The 6,301-nt window shown below is 41.6% G+C and overlaps 1 long non-coding RNA gene across 3 annotated transcripts; it reads left to right on the top strand.

The window, feature by feature from the left end:
* The first annotated feature begins 40 nt into the window (after positions 1-40).
* LOC137470767 (uncharacterized) lies at positions 41-5,937 on the top strand. 3 transcript variants are annotated; one of them, XR_010997246.1, is made up of 4 exons: positions 41-362; positions 692-905; positions 2,511-2,905; positions 3,104-5,937. It is a non-coding gene; the product is annotated as an uncharacterized lncRNA (long non-coding RNA). The 3 variants fall into 3 exon arrangements; XR_010997245.1 differs by having other exon boundaries at positions 42-362; positions 2,511-2,824; XR_010997244.1 differs by having other exon boundaries at positions 42-362; positions 2,511-5,937.
* The last annotated feature ends 364 nt before the right edge of the window (positions 5,938-6,301 follow it).

Raw genomic sequence — 6,301 nt, 5'->3', positions numbered from 1 at the left:
ACTGAGAGCCCCGCGGCTCCTGCGGCGTCCGGAGCGGGATGCGGGCTGAGCGAACTCTTCGTGAATTACTGCTCATTTCATCTCCTTCTCATCCTCCTTGCGGTTATATTTTGAGTGTGCTTTATCACGCACGCCACGTGTCAGTGCAGCAGTGCCTGCGTGTGGTTTATAAATAGCTCCGTGTACACTGGGGACACGCTCCCTCTGGGTGTTTCACTGTCAGGGCCGCGCTGCGGCCTCTCCCGGCCACATTTAAGGATCTGGAGCATTAAATAACATTAAGAATTAAGAGATGCCAAAGGAGTCGCATTCCTTTTTCCGTGGGAAGGAGGTCAGTGCCGGCGGCGTGGGTGTCGCAGCAGGTAGAGAAACATTCCCAGGAAAGGGGCAGAGGTGTGACGGTCCGGCAGAGGGGCAAAAAGGGGTTTGTCTTGCGGATTATGTTTTATTTTAATATCTAGTACTCACTGGTGTCCCTGTCGTGTTGATGTGAAAGGTTCATCTTATGCTGAATTCGGTCAACTGTTTTTTAGGACCAGGCCAGCTCAGCACTGAACCCATGTTCTGTATTTTGTGTGCTAATGTTGTTGGGTTTGGTTTTTTTTGGTTTTTTTTTTTTTTTTTTTTTGGGGGGGGGGAGGGGTTTTGTTTGTTTGTTTGTTTGTTTTCAGTTTTTTGGTTTTTTTTCTAGATGGCTAAGATTTTGCTCATGACCCGTGAGCACTGCATGGGACACCTTCTTTATCCATCTCCATAATCTCATCCTGCAGCTTCTCCAGTTATCCCTTCCTGCAGTAATCGAAACTGAGTTTACTGTGAAGCTTTAGCCCTGATGATTGACAAGAAAGTAATCTAAAGCGACCTGGCACCTAAATGTGAGCTTTCCTAGAAGAGAAAGAAAAGAGGTAGATGTGGGTCCAGCTTGTTCACCTCAGTAGTTGAATGATGAGACCCAGCAATAAACACATTGCTGAACTGCTGACAAACCCTGCAAGCCTGAGGTTGCTTACAAAACCTTGGAATCGCTGAGAGAGCTTTAGTGGAAGAAGTCTGCTTTTATTTTTCCAATTTGTCTCACTTTAAATTTCTTAGCTGTATTGCTTCCATTTTAGAAACTCCTTAGAAGGGGTTGTTGGTATTATTTTTAAGCTCAGTCTCTTTGAAACTGGCTTTTGCTTACTTTATCTGCACTGCTTTACCTTCGGGGCATTGTTGCCTGTTCTCTCGAGGTGAACACCTGTTACCTGTGAAACCTGATACTGTTTCCTACAGAAGACTTTAACAAAAGCCCTGATTTTTTTCTTGCTTTTGATTTGAGGATCCATGCATAATCTCTGGCAGTGTATACATGTTGCTCTACTTAGTTTGAAAGTGGATGTACACTACTAAGATTTACGGAGTATTTGATTCTCGCATAAAACCAAAATGCTTCTCAGATGCTGTGTTTGGAAACAGAACATACGTTCCTGTAGTGCCACTGAGGAGAATCAAGCAGTTTGTTAGTGTGGATGTGGGGAGTCATCTTAAACACATTACAGAACTCTTAACTCTTCTAGGGAGGGAAAGGAAGAACATTTACACTTCTTAGCCTTCAGGGGAATTTTGTATATACAAAGTGTAATTACTCAACTTGAAATTTATCCAGGAAGCTAGAATTAACCACCTTCCTCTCACAAAAAACATAACAATGGTAATATACAACAATCATGAGTTTCAATTTAAAAGTGAGAGACCATGAATGAAAAGCCATTATCCCATGTGTGCTGTTGCTTATTATTCCCAATTCCCTTCTCTGGCGATTGTGTTGCCACTCTATGCTCATCTTGTGCGCTCTTCTAGACCCAGAGGCAACACAAGTGGTTTTTGACTGATCTGGAGGTTCTGCTGGGGAATTTAAGGAATCCTGTCCCTGCTCATGGGTTCACGTGCAACAGCACCAACATATGTACGTGGGCAAGACTTACTTTTAAAACAACAATAGTCCCAAAATACAGAAATACCCAATCTGTAATTCAGCTGTTAAACCGTTCAGAATTTGCATTTCCGTCCATTTCCCCGTAGAAATTTGCATTTCCGTCCATTTCCAGCACTAATCCTGTGTTTTAACTTCAAATGTCCGTAGAAGTATCAGCGCTACCTGGAAACCCCGGCTTGCGTATTTCGACAGGCGAACGATAGGACCCAGCAAAGACATGGCTATAGCACATTCAGATCTCTGTAGGGATATACAAGTCTGTCTCCAATTCACCTGAATAACCACGTCCTGCACAGACAGTCCGCACTCCAAGCGCATGGACTGCCACAGGTGGTGGGCAGCCCGCGTACCTGCCCATCAAGGGGCAGGCGAGGCGCTCGCTCCTCGGCGTGCCCGCGGGCTGTAGCCGGCAGCCATGGCCGTGCAGCACAGCCTTTTAAGGGAGAACAATCTATGCTGCCTTTGTCTCCTTCACTAAATAGGGTGCTGCAGAAAGAGACGCGCTCGCTAACTGGATTTTTACTTCTCCTTGCAGTGCCTGATGAGGAAAATCCCCCTGCTCCCACCATGTATTGGCGTTTCGGCTCCAGATAATATTTTCTGTGCAAAATAACTTGCACAGTCTGAGGGAACCTTGTCGGCACGGCGTGAATTTGTCCACCTTTAATCAGCGTTCGGGCCGGAGAGCGACTTCCCGCCCCTACGCATGGGTTGGTGTGCCGCTGCTGCCGCTCGGGAATGGTTTGCTCTCTCCACAGCTCAGCCAGCACTGCATCAGATTGTTTGGGAAGTCAGCGGGGCTGCCGGGTACCAGGATAAAGTTCTTGGAAAGGCGTCATTGCAAGAGGAGTGAGTACTGCACTATGTGTTGCACGGAAGCTGCGGGGTTTGTTCGGTGACTGCGGGATCGGTGGAGCACCGTGTAATCTCGTAAGCCTAATTTACTACCCGGTGTTCCTAAATTACTTCTGAATTTCATCTGAATCACTTTTACTTTCTTCATTGCTGTTGAATTATTAATGGACTTAAAATTTTCAGATATTTAACTTTTTATCAGCAGCCTGGCCTCTCAGTCGGGCAAAACTCTTCCAAAAAATATCAGACTGATTTGTTGTTCTTCCTTCACAGCTGACAGTGCACACAGGAACCACAGTTACAGCCAGTCACTGATTCGTTTGCTGCTTGAGTGCCATAAAACGTTTTCAGAAATGGAAGGAGAAAAAGGGCAAAGTGCTAAAGCTACCAGTGCAGTAGGTGACCTGAGGAAAAGTTGGCAGACCTGGGCAGAGGATCACATTGAGTATCAGAGGAAGAATCCGTTCAGCAGTGATGACAGGCTTGCGTCTAAACCTGCGCATACTCACAGAGGAGATCCTACCTATGGGAGACCCCCTGAAGGGTCTCGGACAGAGCAGAGAGGGAAAGATGCTCACTCACACGTGGGTAAGGAAGTAGAAGAGCTGTGCTTGATCATCAGAAGAACTGGAGAGGTGGGAGAAGATGGACACGTGAGAGTGACATTCGGGCAGCTGTTTGAAACATACGTGACTATTTCCAATAAAGTAGTGGGAATCTTGTTAAGAGCCAGAAAACATGGTCTGGTTCATTTTGAAGGTGAAATGCTTTGGCAAGGAAAAGATGATGATGTGGTCATCACTTTACTACAATAAGGCTTTGTCCTGGAATGAACTTTGCTGCATGGTTCCATTTAGAAAAACATCTAGATACCATCTTCACAGGTTTTGGTTACAGAATTTCAACTCAGCTAGCTACTGGGACACAAGCAGGAGAGGAAATTGGCGAGAAGGATATTTTTGTAAAAATGGTAGAGATTTGAACAGAAATCACAGATTATGAGCTATTCCATCATGCTGAATTTGGATTGTCCTTATTATCATCTACTAGCAAGTATATGAGAGTTCTTCAAATAACTGTGCTGGCCTGCTGCTTTTAGATTACTGAAAGTATAAATTACTAACTTGCTATCCTACACCACTGATTCCTGCAGGTTGTGAAATACTTACTGCATGGGAGAATGGGATTTGTAGAACGTGGAATTGAAAATTCTTGTGGGAATTCCTATACTTCTTCAAAGAGCCTGGTATATAGCAAAATTTTAGGTTCAATCTCACATGGTTAAACTGAATAAATTGAAGTTATTTTCATGAAGTAGATAGAAATTCCAAACTTTGAAAAATATCACAGCAAGGATACTTGATGGTTCCTAAATTAGTTGCATCTTGCTTGGATTTTGGACAGCTGCACTGGTTCTGGTATTTAATAGTCTAATCTAACAATCTTATCTTCTCCAAACCTTCTATGTCTCTTGTTCTTTTTGCTTTCTATCTCCCACCATTTTTACCTTTTCTGTTCTTCTAATGCTTCAGAAGAAGTCCACAAAGCTCTGCAGCCTTTTTGGGGAATTCAGCTATACCCTTTCAGAGAAGGTAGGGTGCCACAATGTAAAGATGCAAAAGTCAGCAGATACTCTGTATTGGGGCACCTGTGCATTCATAAGGAAAAAAAAAAGGCTCTTCTTTCACCAAAATGTAGCAATGTTTTTTCAAGAGGAGAGCAGAGATACTGTAGTTCCAAATGCATAAATGGAAGTATAGCAGCACAGTCCCATACCTCATTTACCTGCTTTCAGAGCACAGTTGTGAGCTCTTCAGAAAGAAAAATAAAGGATTGGTTATATAACATAGTTGTAATAGTGCTATGAAAAATAATCAGGAGCTGTATTTACAATAGTTCCCACCAATAAAGCTGCATAATTAGAAATCTAAAGTTCTAATTTTTAGCAGTGCAAATTCTGTGTGGTGTTAACTACACTACTTGATGTTCTTGCATCAAAAGGATATTAAAATTTAATATAAATTAGGAACCTGATAAAAGTGATGTCTAATTTTATGCTATTTATACAAAAGATCTTCTGTTGCAAAAAGCCTAATAGAATGGGGTTTTGTTTTGATATTTTTATCCAATGGGGATTTGTATCAAACTAAGTCTTTGGCTGAGGATTTCATTATTTTCTTGCCTCCTTTTTTCTTTTTCTGGTGAAAGGACAATGAAAAGAGGAAAGAAAGGAATAAATTAATGTGCTGAAATAAGTATATCTGGGGAACAGGGCAGTCAGATGCAGGTAGAAAATGGATTTTAATCACCACATAATTTTACCACATAGGAAAAGGGGGAATATGTGCTGCACCAGGCACTGTTGGTGTGCTCCCTTAGGTTTCAAACCTACTGCTTCTTTCTAAACAGATCTACATCTTGCAGCTGAAAAAGATGACATGTAGTTTGTGATCTTAACATATTTAAAATGCTTTGTTCTTTTTGGAAAAGTATTTCTTGCCAAATGACATGAGTACACCTCTCAGGGTATTTCAGCTCCTGTTAGAGGAAGTCTTTACATGCATTCAGATTTCAACACAAATTGAGATTTTTATAGTGCAGATATGGAATAAGTTTTGTTTAATTCTAACAATTCTGAAATCCACTCAGTTCTGCTGTAGTGTTAGCTCATAACTTGCAGGAAGCATCATCAGGCACTTCAGGTGTCACCAATTGACTAATGGAATGGCACTATCAGGAAAAATAATACATTGTTGGACATTGTACAAATAATTAATTGCAAGACACACATGTGAGGTAATACATAGCCTGAGCACCATAAGATGCAAGTCCAGCTCACATAAGTTTACTACATTTTAATTAAGGCTGGCTCAAATAGTTAAATATCAGCAATCTAGGCTGCCACTGCCATGTAAGTGGTAGATGTTTGAGCACATCTACAAGCACTTTTAAGTACACCTCTGATCAAAACAGAAGCAGAGCAAACCCTTAATTACATGGTCTTACCTACTTTGTAAGCAACTAAAAAAAGCTTGCTCTATTATTATATTTTTAATTGAACCAAGGATTTCTATATAACAGAACTATTATTTATAGAGGGATTTTTTTTAAGAGTTACAGAGCCATGTTTCCAACCTGCCAGCTTTAGATGAGCATTCTGGAAAACGGGACTGAAATCTGTGTGCCTATGCAATGATTATAAACAGCCAAACTGGCTCAGCACACAGATTGACAAATCCAGGCTTGTGCTTCCAGCAATAGCCAGTATTTCAAAAAAAAAGACTGGTCAGCTTGCCCACTGGTACACTCTAGAATAAAAAATTACTCCTGAAGCCTGTATAGTCATGAATACATTATATCTAATGCACATGACTCAGTTTAGCTACAAGTTTTACAAAATTATGCTTCATCTGTGATTAGATTAACATCTGCAGATGAAATAGGAATTTAAACTTTTCAACATGCAACTTG

Source organism: Anomalospiza imberbis, chromosome 3 (genome assembly GCF_031753505.1).
Source record: "Anomalospiza imberbis isolate Cuckoo-Finch-1a 21T00152 chromosome 3, ASM3175350v1, whole genome shotgun sequence".
NCBI lineage: Eukaryota > Metazoa > Chordata > Aves > Passeriformes > Viduidae > Anomalospiza > Anomalospiza imberbis.
The sequence above is the reverse complement of the archived record's forward strand: the minus strand, read 5'-3'. Positions and strand labels throughout refer to the sequence as shown.